Source organism: Armigeres subalbatus, chromosome 2 (assembly GCF_024139115.2).
Source record: "Armigeres subalbatus isolate Guangzhou_Male chromosome 2, GZ_Asu_2, whole genome shotgun sequence".
In the NCBI taxonomy this organism is placed as follows: Eukaryota; Metazoa; Arthropoda; class Insecta; order Diptera; family Culicidae; genus Armigeres; species Armigeres subalbatus.
This window is the reverse complement of record NC_085140.1, coordinates 272,609,582-272,624,157: the sequence shown is the minus strand read 5'-3', so window position 1 is coordinate 272,624,157 and position 14,576 is coordinate 272,609,582. Positions and strand designations below refer to the sequence as shown.

Below are 14,576 nucleotides of genomic sequence, written 5' to 3'. Positions count from 1 at the left end.
TAGCACGATGATTTCCGTACCCTGCCCTTCGACCGTTGTATTGTACGAAACAGAACATAATTTGTTGTTTGAAATGTCAAATACGCCGTTTGACATATGAAATAAAAACAAACATTTGCAAGCTGACTGAGTAAAAATCGTTTTTCTGCAATTCCGGGTGATATTTTTCGCAACATTGGCAAAATAATCATTCGTAAGCCCATTATTTGCTACAATTGGGTTGTTTAGAGGTATATATGTTTTTACATATTCAGAATCTGCATAAAAAACTGAGCCTAGGAACTATTTTTATTTTGCATTTTAAATTTATATGGGACTAAAAAATTGTTCTTATGCTGCATGGGCCAACTGTCATTCTATTGATTGAAATGGCTTATTGTTTACTGTATAAAAATGTAAATAAAAAGTTTACAAACAAAATAAAAATTTGTTGGAGATCAGCAAAGCATGCTCTTTATGTTAGACTATAAAAAACATTTTTCATATTTTTCTCTCCTAAACAACCCAATTACGCTCTGAAGATGTCTTCCTTCCGGGAAGACCGTCACTTTTGCATGATATTCAATGGTTTGAGTTCTGTATCGTGTGATTTCGAACATTTTGTGCAAGGATCCCATGGGTTTTGATTGGAATGAGGTTTGGGGATTGGGAAGAACGCGGGATCTTTGATTTTCCATTAGTCAGCATCTACTTTTTAGATGGGTAGAATGTTTTTACCGTTGTTTTGGACAAATTTGAAATTTGATCTATGAGCCAATTGAACGGTGCTGGCTTTATTTTTCAAAATGTCCAAATGAGTTAAACGATCAGTGCCGTTTGCACTGAAATCACCCCAAACCATAGAACAGAGTGACTAACGTCCGCAGAAATAATTGCCCTGCGGAATATTTACAAGAACTCGCATATTTCTGCTAAAATACCTGTACGAAGAATTGGAAAACTATTATGTTTTCATATCGATGAATGAACTGCTGACGCGAATTCACAATTTATTAAAAAAATATGGGTAAATATTGTGTAATACTCATAAAAACTATAGTAACAGTTTATGATTTCTATACATTTTGATGAAACATATAGTTTTGGAAAGCGGTAGAAACAGCTGACAAAAAGATACAACGGTGCTGGAAAGAAAAGATGTGTGTCATCTTGTTACTGTACGCGTACAGCGTGATACGAAAATCATTGTGCGGAAATCATATGTCTGTCGATAGTATAAGAGGCTCCTTTTAAGAGACTCGGAAGCCTCCTTTCAAAAGGTTCGGAAGCCATTTTTCAAGAGGCTCAGAAACATCCTTTCAAGTGGCTGAAAAGCCTCTTTCAAAGAGGCTCGGAAGCCTCCTCTCAAGAGGCTTGGAAGCCTATATTCAAGATGCTCGGAAGACTCCTTTCACGAGGCTCAAAAGCCTTCTTTTCTAAAGGCTTAAAAGCCTTCTTTTATAGAGGCTCAAAAGCCTCCTTTCAAAAGGCTCGGAGGCCTCCTTTCAAGAGGCTCGGAAGCCTCTTTTCAAGAGGCTCAGAAGCCTCCTTTCAAGAGGCTCAAAAACCTCCTTCCAGGCTCAGAAGCCTCCTTTCAAGAGGCTCAAAAGCCTCCTTCAAAAAGGGTCAAAAGCCTCTTTCCAAGAGGCTCGGAAGGCTCCTTTTCAAGAGGCATGGAAGCCTCCTTTCAAGAGGCTCGGAAGCCTCCTTTCAAAAGGCTTGAAATCATCCTTTCAAGAGGCTCAAAAGCCTCCTTTTCTAGAGGCTCAAAATCCTCTTTTCAAGAGGCTCAAAAACCTCTTTTCAAGAGGCTCGGAAGGCTTCTTTCAAGAAACTCGGAAGCCTCCTTTTAAGAGGCTCGGAAGCCTCCTTTCAAGAGGCTCGGAAGCCTCCTTTCAAGAGGCTCGGAAGCCTCCTTTCAAGAGGCTCGGAAGCCTCCTTTCAAGAGGCTCGGAAGCCTCCTTTCAAGAGGCTCGGAAGCCTCCTTTTAAGAGGCTCGGAAGCCTCCTTTCAAGAGGCTTGGAAGCCTCCTTTCAAGAGGCTTGGAAGCCTCCTTTCAAGAGGCTTGGAAGCCTCCTTTCAAGAGGCTCGGAAGCCTCCTTTCAAGAGGCTCGGAAGCCTCCTTTCAAGAGGCTCGGAAGCCTCCTTCCAAGAGGCTCAGAAGCCTCCTTCCAAGAGGCTGGAAGCCTCCTTCCAAGAGGCTCAGAAGCCTCCTTACAAGAGGCTCAAGCTTCCTTCCAAGAGGCTCAGAAGCCTCCCTCCAAGAGGCTCAGAAGCCTCCTTCCAAGAGGCTCAGAAGCCTCCTTCCAAGAGGCTCGGAAGCCTCCTTCCAAGAGGCTCGGAAGCCTCCTTCCAAGAGGCTCGGAAGCCTCCTTTCAAGAGGCTCGGAAGCCTCCTTCCAAGAGGCTCGGAAGCCTCCTTTCAAGAGGCTCAAAAGCCTCCTTTCAAGGGGCTCAAAAACCTCCTTCTAGGCTCGGAAGCCTTCTTTCAAGATCCTTTCATGAGGCTCGAAGACCTTCTTTCAAGAGGCTCGGAAGCCCCCTTTCAAGAAGCTCAGAAGCCTTCTTTCAAGAGGCTCGGAAGGCTCCTTTCGTGAGGCTCGGAAGCCTCTCTACAAGAGGATCAAGAGGCGCGGAAGCCTACATTGAAGGGATTCAAAAGCTGAAAAGAGCTTCCTCCTTTCAAAGGGCTCGGAATTATTCTTTCAAGAGGATTGGAAGGCTAATTTCGAGAGGGGGTACCTCAATTAATGCAAAAGTTTGAAGGGGTATCTCCCAAGGAAAAGGTTGAGAATCGCTGCTGTACATGATTTGGGGTTCCATTAATCAAAACCAATAATGATGCTAGCCTCGTCCTTACAGTAAATTTAGAATTAGGAGAGGAAAATGAGTTTGACACTCATTGCTAGAAGAGACCGAGGAATCCTCTGCATCTCTGTGAGCGCCACGGAAAAAGATGGTTGGTTGAGAAGGTGATTTATGGGAAGTCACCTTGGTAAACGTTTAAATATTTATTGTGTGCGAGGTTTTTTTTAACCCTTTTTTCCCATGGTAGCTGTAGAGCTCCATAAAGTTTTGCAACTTCCAATTATCATCGAATTGTTTCAACAGCAAAAAGCAATATTTTACACAGCATTATGGTTTCATTGGAGAACTTCAATTCGAGTGATATAATTTCAGAAAATTTTAGTAAAAACATGGTGGTGCCATTTTTATTTTGCTCAGTGTATTCTAAGGAGAAATTATAGAAGAAATAGAAGAAATTATGGTTGGTGAGTCATTGGAAGAGGGTGATGCTGTGTGGGGAAGGGTATTGTTTAGTTTTTGATCAACTCAAATCAACTTTAAAAATTACCTCAAGCTGATTTGATGGTCAAGCTAGCTTTTCTCCCATCAAACTTCATCAAGACTATAAGTCTAGACCAACATTTAAAATGGGCGTAGCTGCCAAAATTTATTACTTCTGATTCTTTGTCTACATATATAGCTATAAATGTGGACGAAGGATCAGAAGGAATAAATTTTGGCTGTTACGTCCTTTTCAAATGTTGGTCTAGAAGTGAGATGGAGGTATCAATACAATAAATAAATAGATAGTAACTCCTGAACTTCTTGTTCAAATTCAACCAAGTTTTTTTTACAAATCTTCTTTATCTAAGGAAGATAATATTGGACCGGGTGGGAGAAGTGATAGTTACGAAGTGAGAAGTAGGTTGTGAGTAGTAACATGAACAGAAGCAAGGAGCGAGAGATGATAATTCGGAAAATGTTGAGTAGGGAGAAGTTAGTGGAAAAATTACATTTTTACAGAATACATTTTTAAATGTTTTCTAATGTGTTTTTATAAGTTCTAGTTTTCTAAGTTCTAATGATACGATACGTATAGGACGGATTGAAGTGCGTGAGTTAAGCATTATTGTATGGTGATTAACAGCTTAAAGCAATAATTGTATCGAGCACTGTGACGATTTTCAGGTAAGTGTTTCTTTGATGATACCGTCTTGTAAAAGTGGAAAAACCCACTTCGTCTTAGTGGTGTTGCAACAAAGGACTGATGTTTGAAATCTACATTTTTATTTTCAAAAATTGGATCAATTAAAAGTAAAATAAATGGTTAAAAATATTGTGCGAGATAAATGGGAGACTTTTTAAAAATTATATGAAAATAGGCCCAAATAGTGATTTACCCTATATCGTGCATGTAATTGTATCCAACAACATCGAGTTAGCGAGGTGAAAGTGCATTGGAAAATTACAACGACTTAGAGAACATCGAGTAAGGGAGATATCGACATACGGAGCGAATACAGTATGCTAGATTCAAGGGACTATGAATTTCATCGAGCAAGGGAAAATATCGAGTTATGGAACACCGAGTTAGGGAGAGTTCACTGTAGTCGATAAATGTATCATATTCCTTTAATTCTTCGAGTCGAAAGTGGTAATAAACACAAAAATAAAGCAGATATTGTACAATTTTATGCCCTGTCAAGAAACAAATATTTTTTGAAATTGTTGGCATCCAATTCATCCTTCGCGTTTCTATAGATATGTGAACATCGCGTGATATCTCTCATTGAAAATGAGAAATTGCAGTACTGATTGGAACTCCTATTATCTAATGTTAGCAGATGATTATAGATGGGGTGGGACGGTCATTGGGAAAAGGGGATGATGTGGAGGTGGTGTCAAGTGCGAGTTCCTGTATAAGTTGAGTATGTTAAGCATAATAACGTTAGACATAATGTATGTAAGGCTTAATGGACGGCATAATTTTAATTCCCCTTGCTTTAGTTCATTCGAGGTTTTTTGCATTTGTACAATTCTCTGAAAACTAATTGCTCGAATTCCTCAAAGGGGTCCACGAGCAAAGCCGGGTACATACAACTAGTTGTCAATAAAGGAATCAGTAAAAATAGTAATTACAGTAGAAGAATTTTTCATAAAGAAAATAAAATTTTACATTAAGAAATTACAAAATTTCTAAATTGATATTAGTGACATTAGCAGATTTTCCATGAAACAAATATTTTTCTCCACAAAGAAATTAAAAACTTTCCACAAAAAATCAAGAAGATGAAATTTAAAAATATGGAAATTTCCATTCAAAGAAGCATTTGGGGGGGGATCCCCCAGTGCCGGACACATAAGCCATTTAACGAAAAACTCTCTTGTATACCATATATACAAAATATGATCACTGATGATTCATACAAACTATATTAATTTGATCATTTGAACACGTTTTTCGACGATGTATTTTGATGATGAATTTTGGTGAAAATTTTCACGGTTCAGAAAAGTGTCCCCGATTACCGGACACTATTGCATCATGTTCAAATTTGACCAAGTTCCTATTACATGAGTGAAAACATCATTTAGAATAGTAATATTTTTCACTTGCTTCAAGTTGTAGATATAAACACGTGTTAGTAGAGCTTATTTGATTCTCCAGCTCAATTTCTTACATCCTACTCAAAATTCCATCTAGGGTAGAATACGGCATTGGCAGGGTGCGAAAGTTGTTGGCACCCTCAACAATATTTGCGTTTTCCAGCAAACATGTGCTATTTATGAACATAATTTTGATTCAGTCACACAATTTCAAGTCTAAGCTTTCATTTGAATAAGTTGTTTGTGTAAAAGTAGCAAGATTTGTTGTGTTAATCACCGAAACAAATTTGCGCCTACGAAATCCTTGTTATTATTGCATTGCCAAAGAAACCAGCGCACGAAAAGCAAACTGTTACTTACTTTTTTGAATCGCCTGTTTCTCCTCTTTATTGCGTATGACACGACAAATTAAGTACGTAAACTACTTTTTACACTTTATCACCACTTGATTATCACCACAAAGAGCAAATTTATGCAATATTTGCTCTATGTTTCACTAAATAAAATCGGGACTGTTAGTTTTCTTTGACAGCAGCACACTTCGGAATAGAGCGAGAGAATGTGTTTGTGAGCATATCAAACACACGCTAGAAAGATACCACGCACAACTCTATGTGATTTGATTTTAGCAAAAATACGAACAAAATATCCGGCGATGGCATTTATTTAAAAAAAAGTGTTAAAATACAAATGCTTCTATTCAGATTTTTACGCAGACCATGAATTATATCAAAAGTGATAGCACACCGTAGTAGTTTAACCCTTATGTGGCTGACAGGACCGTTTTCCTTTTGCATCTTCAATAATTTCCAAGCTCATCAAAAAATCATAACCATTCCCATTCCTACATAGCGCATTTCAACCATAAATAATTGCCTACTTTCAGGGTATTATCTATTATTCAACTGTGAAACGTAGTGTAAGAATTGAGATTCTCACGTCCGAATGTGTGAGTGGCGATAAAAGGAAAACAAACACTCCTAGATGGTGCAACTCAGCAAAGATTGGGTAAAAATGAATATATTTCCATATATATTTTGACTCTTTTGAAATCATTGTGAAATCATTGTCATTTTAAGGTTATGAGCAGAAGGAAAACAAACATGTTTTCACATAGGACGAATTGCACATTAGTGTGCGAGCGCTAAACGTCACTCATCTCTGTGGGGTGGCTCCAGCAGCTGGATAGGACAGTGCTGCAGCTGCCCATTATTCAACATATGAAGACTCACGAGGTGGAATATATTGTTAATATACTATACTTCCAGAACCGACGAGCTTCGTTTCAACTAAAATTGATTAATTATATATTTTTTACATTAACGGCTAAGTATTCGAAATTTGCAAATTTGGATTCATTTTTTTAGATTAATTCTCGATTAAAGCAGAAATTTGTACTTCATTTATATGGAAGTCCTCCTTCCAGAAGAGGAGGGGTCTAATACCATTATAAGAATCTTCATTGTTCCCAAAAACCTCTACATACAAATGTTCATGCCGTTTCCTAGTCTATAAAGGCAGACAGACAAAAATTCCTTCTCATGTGTATAGATTTGGTTTTACGTAGTTTACGTCGAGCGGTCGTGTCTTGTACACAACAACCATGATTTTTTTTATGAAATAAACATATCATATAAGGACCGCAAAGAGCAAGTTGTGTATTTGAAACTGGTTGATAGACTTTTGCTAACGACTATAAGGCATTACAAAAGACAAAAAATGTAAATCTTGGCAACGGACAAAAAGCATGTAAGTTCCCTTCTCCAAAATGGCCAACATTATTCATATAGGTTGAAAATGGTAAAAGTTATGAAATTGTCAATATCCGGGTACACGGCTACCCAATCTGCCACTCACGTCTGTTTTTTGTTGGCCGCATAAGGGTTAAATTTGTTCTACAATGTGTTTAAATGCTTTTGCCTATATGTCTAGGGGTGATTCAAATATGACGTCCACTACTTTTTGAGATTTTCAGACCCCTCTGTCACGACCGAGTGTACACGCTGTCACAAAAGCTTGACCCCCCTCCCCCCTCAAACTGTGGACGTCATTTTTGAACGACCCCCTACATGACATAAAATTGATGCCAAGGCTAAAAATTCCTGCTTTGTTTTAAGCCAGTTTTGATAAACAATAAAGTTTGTTCCAAAATTGAGTGAAGCGAGATGAGCGTGCGGCCGATAAATATGAATGAATTTAATATTGTGGATCCCAGCATTATCGCTCAGATCACGATTAAATTGAATCAGGCTAACCAGACTGCGAACATACCGCGCAAGAGTCACTTAACTTGGAGAGATTGTCATTGAATAACAAAAACTGTAAATTGACTCCAGTTCAGAGTGTAAAATAATCGAAATTTTTTAGTGAAGTCCATTTTTCTTCATTTGTCAGTTCACTTCCGACCAGGCTTGTAAAATGTCATTTGCATGTCATTTGACTAATTTGTTCTTAACTTTCTTCAGAAGCCAAATTTATTCCATAATTTTAGATGTACTCCTAAAGCTTGAGTAGGGCTATATTTTTGTCCAAGGGTACATTGCTCTAAATATTACATATGAGGCTGGATAGTGAAAACTCTCCAAAATGTCACGTGTCATTTGACATAATGTCATTTGAATGACATTTTGCCTCCCACGCCTCAGATTACATATTTACAGCAATGTCTTGTTAGACAAAGTTGTAGGCACATTTAAGCGCTATAAGTTCGTCATACCTCAGGAATGATGGCTACTTTCAGAAAAAAGTTCTGGGAAAATTATGCAACCGAATGCAAATGACATTTTACAACACTGCTTCCGACACATTCATAGTCGGCTCTGGACTGTCAACATTCAGTTGAATATTAGTCATTGAATATTTATGCACATTTAACAAATTGATAAATTATCTGAAATCTTAATACGTCAAATGAGTAAAGTGATTTATCACACAGGACTGAATCCGATTTTCATCCGCGAGGCACTTTCAGCGGTAAACATCAACATAAACAATGCTAATTATGTTTTTTTCTGCAAATAGTAAACACATTCAGTGACAGTCGAATGAATGAGTTCGTGGAGTAGTCGTCTGACTATGTCATTCTATGTTTTGAATATTCATGCGATATTTGTCAAAATTCGGACTGAAGTTGCTTCATGAAGATGAATATTTTATGCTCTGCTCCAGTTATTCAAGTCGTCACTGTGTTATTATGACTCCACTCCATGTAACGTTTTTCTTCTGAAACGTCAGCCGTAAACAAAAACATTTAGTTTGTTTTTATTCTATAGAGGGTGTTGTTATTCACAAATAGCAATCGTATCCCGAACAGTTTTACGATTGAAATGGATTTTCCGGAGGACCTAGACCACGTATTTGAAGAATATCTCGAGGATGACAGCGAAGGGATTTTTGATTATGCAAATTTGGACGTTAACTACGATATTGAATCGCTCAAGGATATCGATGATCCACTGCAAGATCCGATGGGGGACGAAGATGTGCCGTCGACATCTAAAGCAAAGTCTTCAAAAAAGGGAAGAAAATGATTTGTCTTCTAACACACCCTAAGAAATTATTTGATTTTCTTCAGATAAAGAGAAGCTGTGATTTGGCGACCAGGATAGAAAACAGTTACTCAAGCATCGGCGGTAAAAAGTTCCGACTTCGAGCAGATGTTTTCTTAAAGAAATTCAAAAACCAAAAGTCCTATGAGAAGTGTGGTGCTATCAATGTTGATGGAGATACTGTTAACGAAATACCAACGATGGTATGGAGTTGCTGCTCAAAATTCACCCACCCTGTTCGGTTTACAGAATCTGCCGATTCACGACCTGAAGCGTCTTGGGAGGATGTAATCCCTGGTTTTGATGATTGCGACAGATTCCTCGTGTTTCAAGATAAAATTAATAAAAGGAATATTTCGCCATCAAAAGTTGACAGTGCCAACCTAGTTAATTGGTTATCTAAGGAAGTGTCGGTTATTGTTTACAAGTACTCAGATAGCATAACTTCATTAGAGCGATGGCACCAAGTCGAAGCTCAGCTCCTTCGTCCTCTTGAGAAAGATCGATCTGGGGCGGAATCGGTTGCTTCAATCAACCAACTAAAGGAGCAGCTTAAAAGGATTCACGGGAAATATTTATCTGGCGATGATGTAAATTGGGGCTGCTGGGCTAGTTGGATTTCTAACAAAACGTTTGATCAACGAGATGATTTAATGAATCAAGCCCCACCTGAGCATCTTATAAACCTTTAGCAGTGTTTCTGTCCATAGTGACACTATCCTGGAGAAAGCTAGACTCGATTTGCAAGTGGCTAACACAGTCAACGGTGCTTACAGTAACATACTTCAGAGTTGAAAATGATTACCAACAACTTGGTAATGTGGTCAGAACTATTGGGGAAAGAATTTCGATGCTTGAGACGAAACAGAAGGAATATGATGAGATGCTGCAAGCGATGAGAAACACTGTGGCAGTGAAAGTCGGTTGAGTTGGCTCGGAATGTCACTGATTGCTTGGATGTGGATCATGATGAATTTAGCTAAAAATGGACTTCTGAATACAACCGAACACATATTTGGTTTAATATAAACACAAAAAAGTTTTATTGATCTGATCATATTTTGAATCCGAATTGCTTCATATCTTGGCCAAGACCCAGACTTGGATCTAATTGTCCCCCAGGTAAATATCCACATTTTGCAAAGATTCTAGAGCAATCATAATTTTTGAAATGTTGAAGAGCGTCTGCGATCACAACGGTAAGATCTTTTCTACTATTTTCAACGTATACTCGTTTTAAATATTGTTTTAAATGCCCAAATAAAAACTCAATGTGATTATAGAACGGGGCATATGCGGGTAGAAACACCACTATTTTTCCCAACGATCGGAGGTATTCTACAATCGATTTATGGCAATGAATTCGCGCTCCGTCTAAAATCCAAACGGAGTATTTCCTGGGTTGCGGAACACCACCCTGAGGTTGCAAAAGCGCGGACATTACTGAAAAAATTATCTCTGATGAATGTTCCTTCTGTCGAATATGTTTCAAGCACTCCATCGTAACCTAAGAAACTTAGCATAGAGCAGCGCGGACGGCGAATAAACTCCCTCGATATACCAGCTTCTTTCCCAATGGTGATTGGTGCATAACCCTTATTACGGAGCATCCCACGATTATCGAACGATACTTCATCTAGGAATACTAAACAGTGAATATCCCATGATACGATGGCCAGATCTGATACAAATCTATAAATGTCCTGTATTCGTATTTGGACTGCTCGTCTTTCTAACACTTTCCAGGAGAGTCCTTCGGCATGTAGAATCCTACTTACAGAAGAAGTGCTGATGGTTTTGTGGAAATGCCGCTCAAATGCAGCTTTGGCTTCGTCCAAGTAAATGATTGGACAACTTGTGTATAGGTCTACTAACGATTTCCGTTGTTCGATATTAAATCGCAGATATACTCTTTCCTTTTCCTTGCGGTTAAAAAACCATTTTCCTCATATTTCCGGATCCAGAATGAGATTGTCGTCCGGTGCTTCGCATAAATTTTAGAAATGGTATTTTTGGTCACTCCAAGGTAATAATAATCATATAAACAATGATACACGGTGTTGGTTGAAGCATGTTGATGCCGAACATTCTTCAGAATGTCTACCATAACTTTTAATTAATCCGCTCTTCAAATCACAGTTAATTAATGTTAATATCAAACCTCTACGAGAATCAGAAGATTATGAAATATTGAACACTTCAAGCTCTATCTGGAATAAGGGCGAATGTCGCAAGAGAGGATTCTCTTCGACGACTTCCCCTCTTTTAAATAAAAGTGACAAGCAGCTGATTTCTTTGAGGTTCATCACCTCAGAACGATAGAAAACAATGCGAACTTGCATTCTGAGGTGATAAAATGCAATGAAATCCTCTGCTTGTCACTTTTATTCAAAAGAGGGGAAGTCGACGAAGAGAATTCTCTCTTGCGACATTCGCCCTTTTACCAGATAGAGCTTGACTTGTTTACAAAGTTAAAAGCAGATGAAATAAACAAAACAGCAAATGTGAGACAAAACTAAAAATGACGTTTCTCATATTTCGCAGTGTTGCGCGATCTTCACTTGCGCGTTACCATCGTCACCAAATGAGAATTTGAGATGAGCGCGATAATACTACTGGAGGATATAAATAACCAGCATTTGGCACCAATACATTATCAGTTTTCTACTTCCATGTCTAGTTGCTAAAGGGAGCAAAATCATTGCTGATAATAGAAATTGCTATGCCAATAGAAGACATGTTGACCTGTCACTTTATATTAAATTTACTGAGTTTGTGGTAAAAGCTGTTATATTTAGTGAACACCAATCATCAAAGAAAGAGCATACAAATGTATACCAGTTAAACTGTACCTGTGTTTTAATGTAATTATTCATTATTTTTATCATTCATTTTGACGAATGTCTTAGACTGCCAAGAATAGGTATTATCCCCTATTTTTAATGATATCGCACTCTGAAAAATCTTCACGTCATGTTTACCTGAAAACAAATGTGGTTCTCATCCACCACACTTTTCACGTAAGAGTGACCTGAATGGCATGTAACCTGAACAAAACTTAGCTTAGGTGAGTTACGTGATTTATCAAGTGAATCTGACTGGATTTTCCAGTACTAATGACGTGAAGTTTGAAAGTAGTTACGTGTTTGATCAGGTGAACCTTACGTGAATGCTACGTACCGGTTACGTGAACTTGTAGTGAAAGCTACATGATATCAGGTATGCTTTGAAATATATTACAAAATTGTTTTGTTTTAAATGAATGCAAAATAAGTTAGTAACTGCCAGCAGCCGTAAATAGGAAACCTCTTCGCGTTGCTGAAGTGCTTGATGCGATGAAATGCATTTGCTGCAAAATGATGTATTTAATATAAGACAAGGAATGCTGTCATTCGGCAATTGCGCTTCGGAGTTATCGCTAAAACACTGTTGGAGAACAAATCAACGAATGTCGAATGAAATTTATCAGATTTGAACAGAAATGTTGAAACTAGATTCTTTCTCAAAAATTGCTGCTATTTCCGATGTTGAACCAATCAAAAAGTAGTCCATCCTTGGACGTTAAAATCTGAAATAAAAATTTTATGCTAACGCTACCGAAAAACTGTAGTTCTAGACTTCATGTAGCTTAAACTTCTTCCAAATCACTTTTCTACGAATCTTCTAAATTTCATGAGACTTCCGTTGATATTTTTTTCAAGGAGGGAACTGCAGGTTCGGAAAATTCTCGCCTAGTTGCACCTAAAATATCCCTTACCTCTGCGAAGCCTAACTATGTTTAGGTTATGTATCATTCATTCTTACGTGATTGTCAAGTCACTTCCACGTGAAAAGTATGGTGGATGATAACCACGTTTGTTTTCAGGTAAATCTGACGTGAAGATTGTTTACAATGCTGGTTTTCCGTAAATGCCGAAGCTGCAATCACACTAACACAATCTCACTTAAGTTGTTTACGAGTACATACAAACATATTCACCAAGATTTTTAGTAAAAGCTACGTGAATTTCAGGTGAGCATTACTAACGTCACGTAACAATCGTCGTTTGTTCAAGACAGTTCAGTTACGTGATTTTTCACGTGATTATGACGTGATGATTATTTAGAGTGTCTTTAAAATTTATTTCTGCCTTTTTCTGTGGCTTTCTGATACCTCAGTACATTTGAACATTTGAATTGAAGTAAGTTTAACAAAGCAGGCGCAAAGAATGGCTATTTTATCACATGAAAAAACTCACTGTCCGGACCCGGGGGACAGCTATCGGATACAGAAATTTATATTGCACCATAGATACATTATATATCTAACAAATCATGATCGCTATTTGATATATGACTAATATTGACCATCGCGACATAATCAGATTGCATTCGATTGATTTTAATATTGTTGATTCAAACCTTCTAAAATAAGGCGAAACATGAAAATGTTTGACATTTTTGTTCATTTCCAAATTTTGTACAAAGTTTACATAATGAGGATCTGATATTCCATGCAGGTAAAGGACTTTTCAATAGCTTTCTTTTGTACTACATAAAACTATGGAGGGATCTCTGCAAGTGTTGTTTTTAGAAGTGTCCGGTATTGGGAGGTGTCCGGCGCTGGGGGATCTCCCCCTATAAGCTGAGCATTTTCATTCCTTCTTTAAAAGAGTTTATTGTTTATGAAAAATTTACTCAATTTTATTGTTTCTTTTCTTTTTTTATGGCAATTTTCTTTTTATTGCTTTATATTGATTTTTTTGTGGAAAGTTTATCTTTTGAAAAAAATATTTATTTTGTGGACAATTTTCAATTATTTATTGCTTTAGTCAGATAATGCATGATTTTATGACATTCTTGCATGAATTCCATGCACAGATTGCATTGAGCTGAGATTCATGCAAAGCATTGACGCGCTAGCCATCTGGACTATACACAAGATGGAAGAAGCAGTTATAGAAGACTATTATCACAAAACAGATAGGCATCATAGAACAAACTGCAAATTTCAAAGTAGGCTCTTTGTGTATCAACAATCGATGAATGGCCCTCCCGTATATCCAAGGCGACAGAAAGAGACAGCAAAGCATGCGATGCTGCTCTGTCTTATGCGCGTTGTTCAGTAAAGCTTGACTTCCACCGCTAGGTTCGCTAGCGTTTCAAAATTCTGGAAGGACCACATTTCACGGCAATGATGCCTATATGTTATGTGCTATTATAATCCTCGTCCCATACTATGTGAATAGGATAATTATCATATAATCACGAGTAGAAGGATAATAGAGATAGAAAAGGGTGATGATCAAGGCCCTTTCGTATGTATAGGTTAAACGACTTCGTCAGTAGATGGGAATAACCAGCGCGGGAGGGAAACATTCATTTTCAGTGCAAAACGTAAACAAACAAGCATAAATTCCATACAAAAATCCAAGATGGCTGAGTTGGGGATATTGACAAGTCAGAATGCCCCCCAATAAATGCATCCTGGTGCATCCTTGTCTGCCATCAAGTTGAACGGAGTCGGGAAGATTGTGTGAGTCGAAGTTGTACTGCTGTACACGATGCATATATTTGTTGCTGGAGGAGCTAACGTAACGCGTTTAGATGTATCGATCGAAACCAAATAAACCGATTCAATGCAATGAGTTGGCGTAACAAATATAACATTCCTTGA

General features: G+C 37.9%; 1 protein-coding gene and 2 pseudogenes across 1 annotated transcript in view; 2 read left to right on the top strand and 1 right to left on the bottom strand.

The window, feature by feature from the left end:
• Positions 1-14,576, top strand: part of LOC134212250 (protein decapentaplegic) — a 169,978-nt gene that overhangs the window by 43,146 nt on the left and 112,256 nt on the right. The window lies entirely within an intron of this gene.
• Positions 8,699-9,903, top strand: LOC134209729 (uncharacterized; annotated as a pseudogene).
• On the bottom strand, positions 9,975-11,027 carry LOC134209728 (uncharacterized; annotated as a pseudogene).